Raw genomic sequence first — 21,674 nt, forward strand, 5'->3', positions numbered from 1 at the left:
TCTATTTTGCTGTGATTTCTTTGAGCTGTCAATGGGAAATACTGGACAGAAGGTTCTGGGGACAAGAGGCACCCTTAAAATTTGATCTAAAAGAATGAATTAGGCCAAAGTGTAACAATTAATGGTAGAGGGAATTCCCTGGTGGTCCAGTGGTCAGGACTCCACACTATCATTGGTGAGGGTGCAGGTTCAATCCCTGGTTGGGGAACTAAGATCCCGCAAGCCACGTGGCCAAAAAGAAAAACAAAAAAAAATTAATGGTTGAAAGTAGATCTCTACCAATGCATAAACTTTAGCCTGGATGTCACTCAGAAGAGATTGTGGAGGCCCATATTTTTGTGTACATTAGTAAATAATACTGACATCCCAATTAATTCATGCAAAAATCTAAGAGAGTAGCCAATAAAATACAAAGATTGTTCCTAGAAAATCCATAGGGAAATGGTTCAAATTTCCCCTGCTCTGACCAACTATCTTTTAATTAGTAACTCAGACCACGTCCTGGATTCATGGGCAAACTTTCAAAAAAAGGGTGCTAAATTAACCCAAATCTTCTAGTTTTTGTGGGTGTGGAACAAAAACAAAGATGGGCAGAGTTAAATTCTAGTTAATAGGACCCTGTGTATATTTATTAACAGCACCCAACTTAGCATTATGCAAACACAAATATAAAGATTTTCTCTATCCTCAATACTCCATCCTTCATTGATTTTTTTAAATAAATTTATTTATTGGTTGTGTTGGGTCTTCTTTGCTACACGCGGGCTTTCTCTATTTGCGGCAAGCAGGGGCTACTCGTTGTTCGGTGTGCAGGCTTCTCATTGTAGTGGCTTGTCTTTTTGTGGAGCACGGGCTCTAGGCACGCAGGCTCAGTAGTTGTGGCACACGGGCTTGGTTCCTCCACGGCATGTGGGATCTACCCTGACCAGGGCTTAAACCCGTGTCCCCTGCATTGGCAGGTGGATTCTTAACCACTATGCCACCAAGCCCCCTCATTGATCTTGGATTTACTTTTTCACTCTTCTGATATGCTAGAGCACTAATTGGAATTACATTCTAGTACGTATGTCTTTGTTTACACAAGTGAGTACACCTGTGCTACTGTACGTGATTCTGGTTATCACTGCTGCACAAGAAATTACCCCCAAAAAACTTAGTGGCTTAAAACAATGACAACATTTATTTTGCTCATGAAACTGAAATTTGGGCAAGGTTCAGTGGGGATAACTAACCTCTGCTCCATTTAGTGTCAGCTGCAACAGCTTGAAAGCTAGGAAGTAGGAATCCTCTGAGGGTTTGATCACTCACAAGCCTGGCAGTTGATGCTGGTTATTGGCTGAGGCTGTAGCTGGAACTGTCAGCTGGAACGATTACACTTGTAATGTGTTTTCTCTTTCCTCACAATGTTGTGGCTAGGTTCCAAAAGTGGGGAGAGAGAGGGAGAGAAAGGGAGAGAGCGAGAGAGAGAGAGAGAGAGAATAAGCCTAACCTGTATCACCTTTTATGACGTAGCCTTAGGTATAATGCAATGTCACTTCTGCATCGTTCTAATCATTGAAACAGTCATAAAGTTCTGCCCAGGTTCAAGGGGAGGAGAAATAGTCTCCAGAAATATTGCTGTGCCACAGTCTGCCCTCTGGTCACAACAATTTACATTCTTCCCATGTGCAGTATACCTTCATCCCTTGTTCCAAAATCCCCATTACAACATCAGGTTCAGGCTCGGAGCCTGGGATCTCTTTATCTAAATCAGGTCCAGGTGTGAGTGAGGCGCCTCAGCTGCATTTTCTCGAATACAGTATCTCTTGACTTGATCACCTGTTCTTTGTAAATATACACTGAGGTTATTTAGGGAAAAGGGACCATGATGTACGAAACTTACTCTTAAATGGTTCAGGAAAAAACTGTTTTTATACACACAATTTCTGGAAACGGTTTCCCCAGTCCTTGAGCCTGAGCAGAAATTTGTGATTGCTTTGATGAATAGAATGCTGCAGAAATGACACTGTGTTACATCTGAGGATAGAAAAATATATATATGTATAGTGTATGCACATATATATGAAGTGTGTGTGTGTGTGTACCTATGTGTTTATATACATAAAGAGAATGTGAGAGGGAGAATGAAAATGATAAAGCTACTTGAGTAAAATGTTAACAACAGATGACAGTAAAGGACATTCGAGTATTCTTTGTACTATTCTTATTTTTGCAACTTTTCTGTAAGTTTGAAATTAATTCCAAATAAAATGTGAAATAAGTTCTGAGCCTTAATATCTTGATATATTTCATTCCAGGGGCAAGTCCTGACTTGACCTTTCTATTAACTTTTGGCCATTGAGAAAAGACCCTTTAATTCTGCCTTTGCCCAGATTACAAGAAGACAGCATCACCTTCCAGACTTTAGCCTCCATTCCTCCACATCCCATTTCCTTAAAGAGCTAGTCTTGGAAAGATCCCTCTCTGAGAGGGGAGATTTGGCCTTGCTGAAACTCAGCTTTTCCATGGTCCTTGTCATCTCCATACTGAAGGTATCTATGAGTGTGGTTCGGCTTTTGGAGAAATTACGGGAGGGTGCACATCAGCCTCCTTATAACGAAAAGAGACTGGGATTAACTCTCTTGAAGACCCATCATTGTGCCCCCAGAGCACAAACGCTAAAAATAGTGGCTGCCGAGAAACAACTTTCTCATGTTTCTAGTTTGAAAAGGACACTTAAATAGAAGGCAGGTCTTTTTAGCCAGTGTCACAATCCCCAAACAAGCAAAGAATAATCACTAGTAAAAGCCCCAGTTTAGGAACTTCTAGTACTCTAAGAAGCACACGCTGGCTATTTAATAAATGTCTTCATGGCCATCATGTGTATAATTTTATTCATTCAAAGCTGATTATTCTGAAATCCTTGGACCAACATCAGACATGTTATCACCTAAAAATTAGTATTAGCCATACCAAAAATGTATAAAAGAGTTCATTTACGAGATCTGTAATCAAGGAACATCCTCTTAAACAATTTAATAATAATTGCTAACACTTACTGAGTTCCTATCTGTGTCAGACACTGGATTAAGGCCTATTACACATATTGTTAAATCATTTAAGCTTCACAGCAGCCCTATGAGATATGTTATCATTATTTCCATTTTACAGATGAAGAAAATTGAAGTTCAAGTTTAAATAATTTGCCCAAAGTCATACAACTAGTTAATGGAACTGGGATTTGAACCCAGGCTATCTAGATCCGGCATCATGCTTATAACCTATACTTACCCTATGGATTATAAAATAAAGTACAAATTTAAGCATGTTGCTACTTTGTGAGTTATTTTTCCTTTGTGAGAACATTGATGAATCTTGCCCACACATATGCTGAACATTCATTCTTCAATAAATTAACCTTGTTTCTCGTGATGAGTTTGCTTAGATAACTTCTTTGCCATTAGACTCATAGATCAAGGAATTAGTAAATTCTTAGGATAGAGCAAATCAGTCTAGCCGAATTTGGATCCTAGAAAGATCATGCTTAAATGTAACTGTGTTCATTTAGTAATTCACTTATTCAAATTTGTCAAATAACATTTGTCAAATGACAATCTGGGGTAAGAAACTGGGGTGTCGGATGTCCCCTGGACAGATTTGTTAGCTGCCCGTGACAGGCTTCCCAGGTTGATACTAATCTCAGTGCAGTCACCTCAGTTGAGGAACTTTAAGTTCTGATAAAACTCCATTCTACCAGATAGATCAGTTTCTCACAAACTTGCTTTTTTCTTTTTTAACATTTTTTTTAAGGCTTTAAAATTTTTTTTATTTTTTTTTTTTTTATTTTTTTTGGCTGCATTGGGTCTTCGTTGCTGCACATGGGCTTTCTCTAGTTGTGGCGAGCAAGGGTTACTCTTCATTGCCATGCGAGGGCTTCTCATTGCAGTGGCTTCTTTTATTGCGGAGCACAGGCTCTAGGCCTGTGGACTTCATTAGTTGTGGTTCGTGGACTCTAGTGTAGGCTTAGTAGTTGCAGTGCACAGGCTTAGTTGCTCCCTGGCATGTGGGATCTCCCCAGATCAGGGATCGAACCCACGTCCCCTACATTGGCAGGTGCATTCTTAACCACTGCGCCACCGGGGAGTCCCAGATTGGCTCATGCTAATAGAATGACCATGAAACAGAGGACCTTTAATTCTGACCATGATGCAGTGAAAAGGATCAGACTCACCCTTCTGCCATAAACTAAACAAAATATATAAAACAATTCTTTTCAGACATTGGACCATAGGTAGTCCAGAACTGACATCGTTGAGAGAAGAAAAACAAATGAGCTGAGTTCTACAGTTGCCCTGGCTTTATGCCTAGAGGCATAAAGTTGAGGAGACAGAGATTGGAGTTCATGGTCTCTGTGGCAGGTGGAAGTTGCTAGACAGAATAGCAGAATGGAAGAGGGTATATAATAGAAGAGCTCCAAAAATCTGCTCAGGGCCTTGAGTCTTTGCTGGATACTAATGTGGCCATACATAGAGTTAAATTCCAGGAGAATGAGCATGGAATAATCAAAGAGATATAACTGAACAATTCCCAGAGCTCATGCAGGGCTAGGAAACATCCTGACCAGTTAGAGTAGAAAGACCTCAGTGACTACCCAAGATGATTAAGAGAGACCTCAGAAGTGTCAAACATTACCAATTGGTCTAAACTACCTTTAAAGTAAAGTATACTCTAGACCTGCTTTAGCAAAACTTTAAAACAAGCCTCAAAAACATCAAATAATCTGAAAGTAACTTAAATGTCTGGTAAAACAAAGGCCTATGGTCTTTAAGGGCAGACTACAAAATTCAGGCACTCAACAATGTAACATTCTAGCATCCAGTAAAAAATTACTGTATATGACAAGAAGAAAGAAGACGAATAGCCTAACCAGCAGAAAAATTAGTCAACAGAAACAGACCCAGAGGGACTTTCCAGGCGATCCAGTGGCTAAGACTCCATGTTCCCAATGCAGGGGCCTGGGTTCGATCCCTGGTCAGGGAACTAGATCCCGCATTACAGCTAGAGATCCTACACACTGCAACAAAGATCCTGCACGAGGCAATGAAGATCCCACGTGCCACAGCTAAGACCCAGCACAGCCAAATAAATAAAATAGATAAATATTTTTTAAAAAAAGGAAAAGAAAGAAACTGACCCAGAAATGACAGAGATGATGGAATTGGCAGACAAGAATGATAAAACAGCTATTATAACTATATTGGGGTATTTAAAGGAAAATACAAACATAATGAGGAAAGAAAAGGAAGATATAAGAACAAAATAATACTTCTAAAGGTGAAAAATACCATATCTGAAATGAAAAATTCAACACGGCAGCTAGCTTCCCCCAAAGCAAGTGATCAGAGAGGGGAAAAAAAAAAGAGAAAGGCAGCAAGGAAGAAGTCACATGCCTTTTCTGACCTAGTATATACCTTTCTATTGCAGTAATAAATTAACACAAACTTGGTGACTTAAAACAACACAAAATTTATTCCCTTACAGTTCTGTAGGCTAGAAGTCTGACATAACTGTCATCTTGAGGAGACTCAAAAAGCCTTATGGACAGGTCCAGCTAGCGAGGAACTGAAGCCTCCCACCAACAACCAACAGTAAGTTGCCAGGCGTGTGAGTGAGTCACCTTGGAAGAGGATAATCCAGCCCCAGTCAGGTCTTCAGATGACACAGCCCTGGCTGACATCTTGACTGCAACTTCATTAGAATCACTGTCAGACTCACCAAGCTAAACCACTGCTAGGCTCTTGACCCACAGAAATTGTGTCAGACAAGTATTGTCTTAAGCCATTAAAATTTAAAATAGTGTGTTTTCCAGCAGTAGATAACTAATGCAAGAATCTCTTCAACGACAGTGCTGAAACAACTGGATAGCCATTTGGAAAACAAACAAGCAAAACTCCCCCCAAACTGATATATTCATACAATAGAATAAAACTCGTCAATAAAAAGGAACGGACTATTGATCCATGTGACAACACAGAAGAATCTCAAAAACATTCTGCTGAGCAAAAGAAGTCAGGCGTGAAAAATACATCCTGTATGATTCATTCATGTGAAACTGTAGAAAAAACAATCGATGATGATGGAAAGCAGACCAATAGTTGCCTGGGGCTGGGGGCGAGGGCACAAGGAGAAGGGAGGAGTGACGTTTGGCGGGGAAAGGAGAAAGGAAACTTTTGGTGTGATGGCAATGTCCTATACCTTGATTGTAGCTCTATAGGTCATAAGGCTGTATTTGTTCACTGAACACTGCACTTGAAATGGGCTCACTTTGTTTAAATTATAATTACATAATTATAATTTATATAAAATTTACCTCAATAAGGTTGAATTTTAAACTGAGAAAAAAAATCCCATGAAACCAACATACATACCTAAATGGTTAGTGACTTTCATATAAGAGAAATTTCTTCTAGGATATATGATAATATTAGTCCCTATTAAGAATTTCCCAGGACTTCCCTGGCTGTCCAGTGGGTAAGATTCCATGCTCTCACTGCTGAGGGCCCAGGTTCAATCCCTGGTCTGGGAACTAAGATTCCACAAGCCACACGGCATGGCAAAAAAAATAAAGAACTTCCCCCTTCCAGCATCAGGGAACCTGGGAAACTAAATTAATAATTTGAAGATTTTTTGCTCAGCAGGTCCTTTTGTTATAGCTCTCATTATACCCGATGTCATACTTGTCACTCTAATTACAAATTTCTGGGAGTACTCGACTGACGTCTTTCTCTTCCATTAGACAGTAAAGCTCCCCAAGGGCAGAGACTGGGCCTGTTTCACTCACTTTTATATCCCCAGAGTCTAGCATAGTGGTTGGACCCGTGTAAGTACATGTATTTGGTAAATTAATTCTCTACTTCATTCAAGGTACATAAGTTAGTCCTGTGAATACAAAGTCCTTCACAAATAAGAAATTGAGTCCCACTTCTGTATAGCACAGGGAACTCTGTAATGACCTATATGGGGAAAGAATCTGAAAAACAGTGGATATGTGTATGTGTATAACTCATTCACTTTGCTGTACAGCAGAAACAACACAATATTGTAAATCAGCTATACTCCAATAAAAATAAGAAATTGAGTCCCTTTTATCCAATGGATGGAGAAACTATGCCCTCAAATACCTCACTCAGCCATGCCCTTTGTGAGTGTTCCCTCTCCCTTCCCTTTCTCTTCCCACTCCTCATCTCTATCCCATTTCTCTTCTTTAACTCACTCACTTCTCTACCTATAGATAGTATCAGAGATGCTGCCCTTGGTTTGGGTGGCTGTCCTCCTTGACATTCTCATCTCTTCGCTCTAATCTGGCTTCTCCATTCCAGTCAAGCTAACATGATCCCTTTCCTGAACACAATTCTTTCTTTTTTTACCATCTCCATGACTTGGCCAAGGCTATTCCTTTCGCTGATAAATCCTAATCCCTCCTTGCCAATCCTTCAGATCTGGCCTAAAAATTATTTATTTTAGGAAATCATTCCTACCTAACACTTCTCCGTCTCTATGCTCTGCTTCTCACCAGCCTTTTGGATTCAACCTGAAACACAGGGACTTTGCACTTATAGAGACATCACCCACTTGTACCATCATGACGGATTTGTATGACGTTATACTTTCCACAAATTATAAACTCCTTCCAAATGGTACCTGCTTGCTTGTTTCCCTTGTATCTGTTTTCCTTTCTCATGCAACTGCTCAGGACAGAGTTCTGCACAGAGTTGCACTCGATCTCAATATATTACAGTTGCACAAGGGAAACATCCATGGGTAGTTCACCCCGAGTGCAGGCCTGGCAAGCAAGGCAGGTTTAATCTTACCAAAACAGCTTAAGGGAGGATGTCTTTTCTGAGACCAGGTTCCCAAATGCATCTCTTTTTTGTGGGCTAGGAGAATCCCATTTTTTTGCCAGTGGGGATAAATGAAGATTCCTTGAAACATACTCTGCCAAGTGGCACAAATAAACCACATAATTATATTTCCTTAAACAGAAAAACCCAGAACATAAGGATAAGCAGGTTCCCTGGGTCAGACCAAAGCCCACGTAACTCAGATTTTTAAAAAAAATTTTTTTATAAAAAAAACTTTTTTTTTTTTAATGGAGAACTGGTCACTTCCACCACTACTTTTTTATTTTATTTTATTCAATTTTATTTTATTTTATTGGCCCCACCACGCAGCATGTGGGATCTTAGTTCCCCAACCACGGATCAAATCCGCACCCCCTGCATTGGAAGCGCAGAGTCTTAACCACTGGACTGCTGGGGAAGTCCCAGATTTTTAAAAAATAAACTTTTAACAGCAAGGTCCTACTGTATAGCACAGGGACCTATGTTCAATATTCTGTGATAAACCATAATGGGAAAGAATATTAAAAAGAATGTATAGGGACTTCCCTGGTGGCGCAGTGGTTAAGAATACAGCTGCCAACGCAGGGGACATGGGTTCGATCCCTGGTCGGGGAAGATCCCATATGCGGCAGAACAACTAAGTCCATGTGCCACAACTACTGAGCCTGCGCTCTAGAGCCTGTGAGCCACAACTACTGAGCCCACTGCCACTACTGAAGCCCACTCACCTATAACCTGTGCTCCACAACAAAAGAAGCTACCACACTGAGAAGCCCACGCACAGCAACAAAGAACAGCCCCTGTTCGCCGCAACTAGAGAAAACCCGTGAGCAGCAACAAAGACCCAATGCAGCCTAAATAAATAAGTAAATAAATAAATTTTTTAAAAAAGAATGTATATATATGTGTATAACTGAATCACTGCTGTGATTAACAGAAATTAACACAACATTGTAAATCAACTATACTTCAATAAAATAAATTTTTTAAAAAATAAATTTTTTATTTGGAAACACTTAGATTCACACAAAAGTTGCAAAATTTTCATAGAGAGTTTCTACATACTCCTTCCTCAACTTCCACCACTATTAACATCGTATATTATCATGATACATTTGTCAAAGCTAGGAAATAGACATGGATATTATCTAAACTCCAGGCTTTATTTGGATTTCACCAGTTTTTCTATTCATGTTCACTTTCTGTTCCAGGATCCAACTCAGAGTACCACACTGCGTTTACTTGTCATGTCTCCCTGGTCCTCTCTAGTCCATGACTGTTTCTTGGTCTCTCCTTGTTTTTCATGGCCTTGAGAGTCTTGAGGACTGGCCAGATATCCTGTAGAATGTCTCCCAATTTTGTTTTGCCTGACGTTTTTCTCATGATTAGACTGGGGTTATGGGTTTTTTGAAAATTACTGCAGAGCTGAACTGCCCTTCTCCTCACACACCATATCTGGGAGTACATGATAGCCACATGACATCGTTGGTGATATTAACCTTCATCACTAGGTCAATTTAGTGCTACCAGTCTTCTCCACTGTAAACTCACTAACATTCCCTGTTCCTACACATTCTTTGGATAGCTCGGATCTTGATGGGCATCAAAAGCCATTTAGTAAAGAGAGCAGGGTAATTTGACACGGTAGTGGCCTTAGGTTTTATGGATTTACTCAAAATATTCCTAATTCCAGTAGGAGTCCAAAAAGACAAAGAATCTTCTCAAAGTCTGACCCTCTGAACTATAGAAATAAACCAAAATGTATTAATGCCCACTCGTCTAAATTACGTAGCTCTAAATATTTTAATAAAATTGAATGCAATCTATTGACTGCTGAGATCTCCCAGCTCCTTAAAAATCTAGAGAAAATTGATGCAGATCTCCAACCTGTAGATAATAGAAGTCCAAAGTGCTTCTCAAGGTTCCTCCAAATTCCCAGGAATTTATGTCATCACGGTGGTACCTTCTGATTGAATTTTTTCCTCTGTAACCTTATCTTGTAGCTGTCCCTTTATCTCTCACTGGCAATAAGGGCCCAAAATAAGATAGCTGAGCTTCTTCTTTTTTTTTTTAAATCCAGAGTTTTTAAAAAATTTATTTATTTATTGGCGGCATTGGGTCTTTATTGCTGTGTGCAGGCTTTCTCCAGTCGCGGCGAGTGGGGGCTACTCTTTGTTGAAGCGTGTGGGCTTCTCATTGTGGTGGCTTCTCTTGCTGTGGAGCACGGGCTCTAGGCGTGAGGGTTTCAGTAGCTGTGGCACATGGGCTCCACAGTTGTGACTCTAGGGCTCTAGAGCGCAGGCTCAGTAGTTGTGGCACACGGGCTTAGTTGCTCCATGGTATATGGGATCTTCCAGGACCAGGGATCGAACTTGTGTCCCCTGCTTTGGCAGGTGGATTATTCACCAAATTTTAGAGGCTGGAAGTCCCAGAACAAGGTCTGGTGAGGTTCACTTTTGGGTGAGAGCTCTCTTCCTGGTTTGCAGACAGCTGCTTTGTCCTCACATGTGCTTTCCTCTGAGCACACATGGAGAGGGGAAGAGAGAGAGAGAGAGAGAGAGAGAGAGCACCTAGCTTCTTTTTTGATTCATCTCATTCCCAAAGAAACACAAATCTGAAGGAGGAGCCAGACTGGGACCCAAGCAGGCAACACGATAAAAATACTGCTTCGGTGGACAACATAGAACTGGTGCAGAAAGACGTTCGTTACAGTGATGCTGAAACATGGGAAAAAGGCAGCAGTGGCAGAAGACGGGGAAGAGCCCAAGATTGAGCCGGAAGCCAAGAAGAGTAAGGCGGGAGCGAAAGAAAACGCGAAAAAGAGGCAGCAGAAGAGGTGGCGGTCCTGTATGAGGATCCTCCAGATCAGAAAACCTCACCCAGTGGCAAATCAGCCACACTCCAGAACTGCTCCTGGAATGTGGATGGCCTTCAAGCCTGGATTAAGAAGAAAGGTTTAAGCTGGGTAAAGGAAGAAGCCCCAGGTATCCCGTGCCTCCAAGAGACCAAATGTTCAGAGAACAAACTACCAGCTGAACTTCAAGAGCTGTCTGGATTATCCCATTCGCACTGGTCAGCTCCTTCAGATAAGGAAGGATACAGTGGGGTGGGCCTACTCTCCCGCCAGTGCCCACTCAAAGTTTCCTCTGGCACGGGTGAGGAGGAACGTGATCAGGAAGGACGAGTGACTGGGGCTGAATGTGATGCATCTGTGCTGATGACAGTCCGTGTATGTGCCTAATGCAGGCCAAGGTCTGGTGGGCCTGCAGCACCAGCAATGCTGGGATGAAGCCTTTTGCAAATTCCTGAAAGGTCTGGCTTCCCTCAAGCCCCTTGTGCTATGTGGGGACCTCCGTGTAGCTCATGAGGAAATTGACCTTCGCAACCCAAAGGGAAACAGAAAGGATGCTGGCTTCACGCCACAAGAGCATCCGGGCTTTGAGGAACTGCTGCAGGCTGTGCCGCCCACGGACCGTTTACGGCACCTCTACCCCAACACGGCCTATGCCTACACTTATTGGACATACGTGATGAATGCACGATCCAAAAATGTTGGTTGATGCCTTGATTATTTTTTGTTGTCTCACTCTCTGTTGCCTGCTTTGTGTGACAGCAAGATCCGTTCCAAGGCTCTGGGCAGTGACCACTGTCCCATCACCCTGTACCTAGCACTGGGACACCTCCCCCAAATCACTTTGAGCCTGGGAAACAAGCCCGCCAAACTAGCTTTAAACTTCTTACCCCCAAACTTCTTTCAAAACTGCTCTCTAGGGCTTCCTAGGTGGTGCAGTCGTTAAGAATCCGCCTGCTAATGCAGGGGACACGGGTTCGATCCCTGCTCCAGGAAGATCCCACATGCCGTGGAGCAACGAAGCCCGTGCGCCACAACGACTGAGCCTGTGTTTTAGAGCCCGTGAGCCACAGCTATTGAGCCCCTGTGCTGCAACTACTGAAGCCCACGTGCCTAGAGCCCGTGCTCCACAGCAAGAGAAGCCACAGCAATGAGGAGCCCGCGCACCACAACGAAGAGTAGCCCCACTCACTGCAACTAAAAGAAAGCCCGCGCACAGCAAAAAAAGACCCAACACAGCCAATAAAATTAATTAATTAATTAATTAATTTAAAAAAACCCTGCTCTCTAGAGAAATCTGCACTGTATTTTCCTTCTAAACTATGAATCCTTTAACCAAGCTTCTAGAAACAGACAAGTTCTCAAGGATTTTTTTGGGGGGGGGGAGGGGGGTCCTTCTTTTTTTACATTAAACAAAAGCTACTGATGACTTCCTTTGAACTGTCCATGTGAAAATAAAGAGCCATAGTTTCAAAAAAGAAAAAGAAACACAAATCTGAGGCTGTTAAAAGAATAGAGCAGACACGAAGGGTTTTAGTGATGGGTTGCATCTTGTACCTTACAGTCAATGAATACAATTCATATTAATCCCTTTGGCCACCCTTTCTCAGGGATGTCTTATTGGAAGTATAGTCTCCATTCAACCCTACTTCCAACTCACCCCACAGTGAGGCAGTTTCTCATCATCTGTTGTGCTGGCTTCTCTCTCTGCAGTGTCTCCTCTTTCTTCCTCTCCCTCCTGGCATGCATTGATTGATTGATTGATTGATTGATTGATTGATTGCTGCACCGCAGCTTGTGACATCTTAGTTCCCTGACCAGGGATTGAACCCTGGCCATGGTAGTAGAAGTGTGGAGTCCTAACCACTGGACCACTAGGGAATTCCCCTGGCATTCTTTTCTAGATCAAAAATAAAAACAAAGGCGAAATTCTCCTTTTCGCTTTCAAATCAGTTTAGCTATCTCTTTTTGGTGATAAGGCTTCTTGCCTGCAGGTATTGCGTTCTGCCTCCAGAGTTATGATCTCTAGAGAAAGGGATGCCAGCCAAGCACTTCCTGTGCAGCAGGCATGCATATGGGCCCCTTTACCTGAACAATCTTTTTTTGTTCGTTCTATTGTTTTTATTGACCTCTAACATTGTATTAATGTATGCAACATAATGGTTTGATATATGTATATATTGCAAAACGATCACCCCAGTAAGTTTAGTTAAACATCCCTCACCTCACAGAGAGAACTATCTTTATTTAATCTTCAGAGAAACTCTGTAAGGTAGGCTTTGTTATCCCCTTTTGACCACTGAGGAAATTATGGTTTAGAGACGGTGGTGTGCCGGTAAATGCTTAACAAGCAGTTTGGTGGGGAGAAGACTCTGTTTTGTAGTGTTTTTGGTTTCTGCTGTGTAAATACGCCTACTGCAGTATGACGTCACTGAATTCGGAGATGAGAAGAGATGCTTAGCAGCATACTGTGATACAGTATCTCCACCAAACATACATAATGACATAAAAACCTCCCAGGCAAAGATCATTGTAAAATGGAGAAAAACTAATCAAGAAGTGCTGAGTTTTGAGTATAATTTTGTTTCCAATAAAATTTATTAAAGTGTAAGTTGATAATTTTATTTTTATAGAATTAACTTTTTTTTTGGACGGGGGGTGCTGTGCTGCATGGCATGTGGGATCTTAGTTCCCCAACCAGGGATCAAACCTGCACCCCCTGCACTGGAGGCGCAAAGTCTTAACCACTGGACTGCCAAGGAAGTCCCAGGATTAACTTATTGGTTTATTTATTTATTTTTTTTTATTTTTTAATTTATTTATTTTTATTGGCTGTGTTGGGTCTTTGTTACTGTGCACGGGCTTTCTCTAGTTGCAGAGAGCAGGGGCTACTCTTCGTTGTGGTGTGCAGTCTTCTCATTCCGGTGGCTTCTCTTGTTGCGGAGCACGGGCTCTAGGCATGTGGGGTTCTGTAGCTGTGGCACTCAGGTTCAGTAGTTGTGGCTCACGGGCTTTAGAGCACAGGCTCAGTAGTTATGGTCCAAGGGCTTAGTTGCTCTGCGGCATGTGGGATCTTCCCAGATCAGGGCTCAAACCCGTGTCCCCTGCATTGGTGGGCAGATTCTTAACCACTGTGCCACAGGGAAGTCCCTAACTTTTTTATTGTGGTAAAGTCTACATTACACAAAATAAACGTTATTTAAAATTTACCATTTTAACCATTTTTAAGTGTAAATTCAGTGGCATTAAGTATATTCACAATATTGTATAGCTATCACCATTATCTATTTTCAACAATAAACTTTTCCATCATCCTCAACAGAAACTGTAACTATTCCTTTTTTCTCCCACATGCTGGTAACTTTTATTTTACTTTCTGTCTTTTTAATATAAGTGGAATCATATAATATTTGTTCTTTTGTATCTGGCTTCTGTCACTTAGCATAATGTTTTCAAGGTTCATCCATATTGTAGCAAGTATAAAAATTTCGTTACTTATAAAATAGTGCCATTTGCAGCAACATGGATAGACCTAGAGATTATCACTAAGCAAAGTAAGTCAGAAAGACAAATACCATATGATATCACTTATGTGTGGAATCTAAAATATGACACAAATGAACAAAGCTAAGAAAAAAACAAACTTACAGATATGGAGAACAGACTTGTGGTTGCCAAGGGGGAAGAAAGGATTGGGAGTTTGGGATTAGCAGATGCAAACTATTTTATATATAGAATGGATAAACAACAAGGTCCTACTGTATAGCATAGGGAACTATATCCAATCTCCTGGGTTAAACCATAATGGAAAAGAATATAAAAGAAGAATGTGTATATGTGTATAACTGAATCACTTCGCTATACAGCAGAGACTGGCACAACATTGTAAATCAACTATACTTCAATAAAAAAATAAATTAAAAAATATATATGTATAACTGAATCACTTTGCTGTACAGCAGAAATTAACACAACATTGTAAATCAATTATACTTCAATAAAATTAAAATTTGTTTTCATTCCTTTTTATGGCTGAATAAAATCCTACTGTATGTACATACCACATTTTGTTTATCCGTTCATCTGTTGATGGACACTCGGGTTATTTCCACCCTTTAGCTATTGATAGTAATGCTGCTATGAACATCAGTGTACAAGTATGTTTCAGTCCCCGTTTTCAATATTATTTAACATCTGTATTTAACAAACAGCTGGCAAAATCCCTGAAAATTTACCTATCAGCTCTGGTGAGCCTGTTAGAGCCCGTCAGAGCTAGCTCTAGCACAACGCTAGAGAGTCCATTATTTAGTAAATTGGACCCAACAAGGGCCAATTGGGGATTCAACTCCAGCATCTCCAAATGTGCCTGATGAGAAGAATTGCCTGGGACATCTATTAAAATATTGATTCCCAGGCCCTCATGGGAGATTCTGATTCTGAAGCTCGGAGGTGAAGTGACTTTACTCCTCAGAATTTGTCTCAGTCTGGAAAACCTGTTATGAGCCTCCAGTACCACCAAATCTAGGCCTGAAGGCAGGTGGTACAAATATAGTGCCCTGGAAAAGAGGAAGTGGGAGTAAGTCCTTTGGGGAGAACTTGCTGAAAATTTGGGGGTGGCATTTTTTTCCTCTCCAAAAATCTTTCCCAGCTCTAATATGCATTGATTACACAGCTCTCTCCTGCTCATCTCCCTGACTCCCATCCTAGGAAAGAACACCTTCCAGAGAGAGCCAAGTGGAAATCATCAGGCCCATCAATCTGACATGATCGCAGAAGCTTGCATATTGTTTGACTGTTTAGAAACATGCTCTGAAGTTCTGAGGATGCCATTCTGCGGTGTTATTTTGATACCCTGACAAGATATTTTTAGAGCTCATGGAGCCCAAATTAAAACATTGTTATCAAAAAGAAAAAAAAAGGGAAATTAATCCAGAGCTCCATTAAATGGAAATCTACAGTAAATATCAGGGCTTTCACCCTAGTATCAGTGCAAGAGACACTTCCTTCCCACTGGTAAGGGCCGGATGTAGGCCCCTGGCAGGGGACATACTGCTTCAGCTTTACTGGATGTGGTCAAGGACCTTACTGGCCTTCTGCTTAGTTTTTGGTTCCTTGGGTTGGGTCTGGAACATGGTTAGTAAGGCCTAAACCCACCTTGCCTTCTTCCTCCATCCTGTTCCTCTCCAGACTAGCTGTGTTTCTGGCATTTCTGTGTCTCTGAGTGCTTCAATGAGCTCAGATTTAAAGACCCATCTGAAAAACTATGCCTAAGGAGAAGGTCCACACCCTTAGGTTAGACCTCTTAGATCATTGGTTCCTAACTTTCTGGGGGCTACAGACTTCTCTGATTGATCGATGAAGGCTGTGGGTCCCCAAATACAACTTGCTAGTTAGAGTTCAAAAGGGCTTCTTGACTCCCTCAGGCCTGTCAGTGGACCCATGTTAAGAGACTCTTCTGGGGATTAAAATATACACACTAGTATATATAAAATAGATAACCAACAAGGACCTACTGTATAGCACAGGGAACTATACTCAATATCTTGTAATAACCTATAATGGAAGAGAATGTAGAAAAAGAATATATATATTTACATACATATGTATAACTGAATCACTTTGCTGTACAACTGAAACTAACACAACATTATAAATCAACTATACTTCAATAAAAATTAAAAAAAAAAAAAAAAGAGAGAGACTGTGTCTTAGGTAGTGATTCAGACCCTGGTAGCCTTGGAGTAAGGATGCCTTGGCCCTCAACTGGGAACTGTCTCAAGCCCTGCAGATCCAGCACTCCAGCTATGACAGGAATTTGAATGACCCTCTTTTTCTTGAAGTCTTGATATAATTCTATTTGGATAATTGGATAATTCAAAGTAAGATCAAGAGGCTTCTTCTGGCAATGCTAAAACACCCTGGGGGTTCTTATCAAGGAGAGGAATAGAGCAGCGTTCTTTTGGGGAATAAAAAGTCTCTGAGTCATTGTTTAACCCAGAAAGAGAGAGAGATGGGAAAATCTTCAAGTCTATGAGAGGAGGTGTAGACAGTAGATGCTCAAGTTATTTTTTATGTCCACTGAATTCAGAGCATAGAATTTTGTGAGCTCTACCATGTGCACTGGCGGATAGTATAAGCAGATAGAGTAGGGGGTCCCCAGAGAAAAAGAACCAGTCATGGCTTTCTTGACATAAAAGAAGCCAGTTTGGCCTAAGGCTGGCTGCAATGCTTGCCCCTGAACAGATCTCAGTAATTAATGATCTTAAGGAAAGTGAGGGAAGGCAGGAACAAAAGAAAAGCAGTCAAGAAACAACCATTCAGTGATAAAACGGAGTCCTAGTTCCTCCTCAAAGGATACACATAAAAATCTGATTATCTTTGAGTTCTGCAGGATCCAAGGCCCCTACCCAGGTGGAGGTTGGAATGATGATGATGACCTTTTCTGACCCCCATGATGTCAATCAACGAGAGCTTGGACTCTTGTCATTCTTCGCCCCAATTCTATGCTGAATCCTCTGCTCAAGCCCCTTCATGAATATGCATGTACCCTTAGCTTAAAACTTCCCCAATTTTGCTGTTGGAAAGACACTGCTTTGGAAGAGATCCCCAGTGTTCTCCTTCCTTGCTGCAAGTAATAAATCCTTCCTTCTCCTCATCTTCAGTTTGGTTGTGTCTTTTGGCTCAACACCCACCAAGAGGTGAACCCAGTTTTCAGGTAACAACAGGGGGTGACATATGATGATTATGAAACTGGTCTCTACCATCAAGGAACATGCCAGCCTTCAGAGAGTGGAGGGTGGACAAATTAACACCCCCATCTCTACCCTCTCTAACCCCATCCCCTCCTGCCTAAAGTATGTGGCACAGAGGACTTTTTTTTTAAATTAAATATTGGAGGAATGATGCTGTTGAAAGAGTTGTCTTTCCCTTTAGAGTCATTTTATGCTGACCAATTGGATTTTGAAGAGTGTCTCCCAAAGGCAATGGATTTTCCTTTTGTCTTAGTTAATGTTGAGCATTGAGCCATTATTTCTGGCAGCTGTTAGATTTAATCGTCTCTTCAGGCTACTTCCTATGGTTTATAATAAAACCATTATGGGAATAGGGCAGACATCCAGAGTCTAACCTCTTTGCTGGAGGCTCTGGGTGGAGAAAAGAAGAAAAGAAGGGGTGGAGTGGGGTCAAGGAGCAGGCAGAGACAGATGAGCTTTGGAGTTCTGATACTTACGTCCCCCTTCTGAATTTTACATATTGTTTGGGGCTGGGGGAGGAATAAATGTACACATATTCTTTGTTTCTTCTTCTTTTTTTTTTTTCTGTGTTTTCTTCCAGTCTTGGTCCATACTCATGTCCACTTGCCTAAGTATGAGTAACATTCTTTTGTGTTCTGTTTTTAAACTTAGCATTATATTTTTAATGATGTTATTTGTTCCTTATGAGTAACTTGTAAAAACAGACACAGCTCTCCTTTCTTTCTGAGTGTAAATCTAAAACATATTCATTATTTTTAAAAATGCAGCCAATATGCAAAGAAAGTGAAAAATCACCCTCAATATTTTGAAGTATCCTTCAAAACTTTTTTCTATGTGTATATAAATACATACAAAAATGGGATCGTACCACCCTATCAAATTACCCATGACATTTTTCACAGAACTAGAAAAAATAATCCTAAAATTAAATGAAACCATAAAAGACCCAGAATTGCCAAAGCAATCCTGAGGAAAAAGAACAAAGCAGGAGGCATAACCCTCCCAGACTTCAGACAATACTACAAAGCTACAGTAATCAAAATGGCATGGTATTGGCACAAAAACAGATATATGGATCAATGGGACAGAATAGACAGCCCAGAAATAAACCCACACACCTATGGTCAATTAATCTTCAACAAAGGAGGCAAGAATATACAATGGAAAAAAGACAGTCTCTTCAGCAAGTGGTGTTGGGAAAGTTGGACAGCCACGTGTAAATCAATAAAGTTAGAACACTCCCGCATACCATACACAAAAATAAACTCAACATGGCTTAAAGACTTAAATATAAGATATGACACCATAAAACTCCTAGAAGAGAACATAGGCCAAACATTCTCTGACATAAATCATACCAATGTTTTCTTAGGTCAGTCTTCCAAGGCAATAGGAATAAAAGCAAAAATAAACAAATGGGGGAGTTACCCAGTGGTGTAGTGGTTAGGACTCTGAGCTCCCAATGCAGGGGGCCCAGGTTTGATCCCTGGTCAGGGAACTAGATCCCACATGCATGCCGCAACTAAGAGTTCACATGCCACAACTAAGGAGTTGGCAAGCCACAACAAAGGAGCCTGCTGGCTGCAACTAAGATGCAGAACAACCAAATAAATAAATAAAATATTTAAATAAATAAACAAACGAATGGGACCTAACCAAACTTACAAGCTTTTGCACAGCAAAGGAAACCATGAACAAAACAAAAAGACAGCCTATGGAATGGAAGAAAATATTTGCAAATGATGTGACCAACAAGGGCCTAATTTCCAAAATACACAAATAGCTCATACAACTCACAACAAAATAACAAACAACCCAATCAAAAAATGGGCAGAAGACCTAAATAGACATTTCTCCAGAGAAGACATACAAATGGCCAACAGGCACTGAAAAGATAGATACTCAACATGACTAATTACTAGAGAAATGCAAATCAAAACCACAGTGAGGTACCACTTCACACTGCTCAGAATAGCCATTATTAAAAAAATCTACAAATAACAAATGCTGGAGAGGGTGTGGTGAAAAGGGAACCCTCCTACACTGTTTGTGGGGAAGTGAATTGGTATAAATGGTAAACAGTATAGAGTTTCCTCAAAAAACTAAAAGTAGAGTTGCCCTACGATTCAGCAATTCCACTCCTGGGCATATATCCAAAGAAAACTATAATTCAAAAAGATACATGCACCCCTATGTTCATAGCAGCACTATTCACCATAGCCAAGACACAGAAACAACCTAAATGTCCTACAGATGAATGGATAAAGAAGATGTGGTACATATGTACAATGGAATACTACTCAGCCATAAAAAAGAACAAAATAATGCCAATTTGCAGCAACATGGAGGGACCTAGAGATTATCATACTAAGTGAAGTAAGTCAAAAAGAGAAAGGTAAATACCATACGATATTACTTATATGTGGAACCTAAAATATGACACAAATGAACTTATCTATGAAACAGAAACAGACTCACAAACATAGAGAACAGACTTGTGGTTGCCAAAGGTGAGGGAGTGCGGGAGAGGAATGGATTGGGGGTTTGGGATTAGCAGATGCAAACTATTACATAGAGAACGGATAAACAACAAGGTTCTACTGTATAGCACAGGGAACTATATTCAATATCTCATGATAAACCATAATGGAAAAGAATATAAAAAAGAATGCATATATATGTATAACTGAATCACTTTGCTGTACAGTAGAAATTAACACATTGTAAATCAACTATACTTCAATAAAGTAAATTTTAAAACAAATGGGGGGGTTGAGGTGGGATGAATTGGGAGATTGGGATCGCCGTATATACATTACTAATAAGAAAAAATTAAATATATGCAGTTTATTGTATGTCAATTATATCTCAATAAAAGTTCTTAAAAAAATAAAATAAATGGGATCATACCGTACATGCTGCTTCAATTCCTGTTTTCCATGTCATTAAATATAGACATAGAGCAGTAATTTAAAATTTTCAAATTTTAATTCATAAAGTTTATTATTAATGTAAATCATTTTAAATGTAAAACTGTTTATCCATATAAACTTAGTTTGCATAGGGTAGTATTTTAATAATTAGTAGTACTTTAGTAGTAAAGTATTTTTTCAATGAATTTTCGCCTTAATATTAGAGTAGCATTTTTAAGTATTGGTGTGCCACACTTTATTCACCCTTTTCTATTGATGACACTTCAGTTGTTTCCACATTGTCATCACTGTAACAGTCCTCATACCTACATCCTCTCTTCTTAGGGCTAATTCCTAGAAGTAGAATTTGTGGGTCAAAGGGAATGCATATTTAACATTTTGCATTACTTTTTTTTTTTTTTTTTTTTTTTTACTAATTATCACTCCCAACAGAAGTGTGTAACACAGCTGCTTTCCCTTCACGCTTACCAGTGTAATTATCCTTCTTAACAGCCGCAAAATAACCTTGAATTAGTGCTCAGAGAACAGACCTTCCAGTTTGGAGGCAAAGCCACCTTGTCCCCAGGAACGTCAAGAGCTAAATGTCCCTGCCACACGCACGCGGCTTCTGCGGCCAGATGGCGAGAGGGAGACCCGGGAGGCCCGTGCGGCAGCGCCCGCCAAGGCCGGGGAGGAAGAGGACCAAACGGGGTGGGGAAAACGGGACCCGGGCCCAGAGGACAGGAAGGCCAGGGCCGGGAGCGGGAGTTCAGCCATCCAAGGAAGAAGATGCGGGTTAGGTGAGGGAACGGAGGCTGCAGGGTCCTACCGGCGCCCGGACCCGCCGTGCGCGCTGATGGAGGACGCGAGCGGGCGCCGGGGCCGCGTCGGGGGCGAGGGGGTGGCTTGCACCCGGGACCCCGAGCGCCTCCGAGGACCTCCGGGCCAAGCCCGCCGCCTTTACGCCCCGCGACCTCTGATCCCCCGAGGGCGACGCGCGAGGGAAAAGTCAGGGCTGTCGGAATCAGACCCAAACCCCTACGCCCCACCTACTGGCGGCGGACCCAAGGCAAGTTACCCGACCTCCGGGAGTCTTGGCTAGTTTTTTATGAATCGGGATCACTACCGGGACCTACCCCGGGGAAGACTGTTGTGACGGTTAACTGAGATAATACATGGTGGCTAGTATTTCTGTACACCCCTCTAGAAACACCACCACCACCCACCCACCACTCAACACAGTGGGCTCCTTCCCTTCCTGGAGATTACGGGAGATGGA

General features: G+C 41.2%; 1 pseudogene; it reads left to right on the top strand.

The window, feature by feature from the left end:
- The first annotated feature begins 10,594 nt into the window (after positions 1-10,594).
- Positions 10,595-21,497, top strand: LOC130839556 (DNA-(apurinic or apyrimidinic site) endonuclease-like; annotated as a pseudogene).
- Positions 21,498-21,674: the final 177 nt, after the last annotated feature.

This window comes from Hippopotamus amphibius, chromosome 17, assembly GCF_030028045.1.
Source record: "Hippopotamus amphibius kiboko isolate mHipAmp2 chromosome 17, mHipAmp2.hap2, whole genome shotgun sequence".
Taxonomy (NCBI): Eukaryota; Metazoa; Chordata; class Mammalia; order Artiodactyla; family Hippopotamidae; genus Hippopotamus; species Hippopotamus amphibius.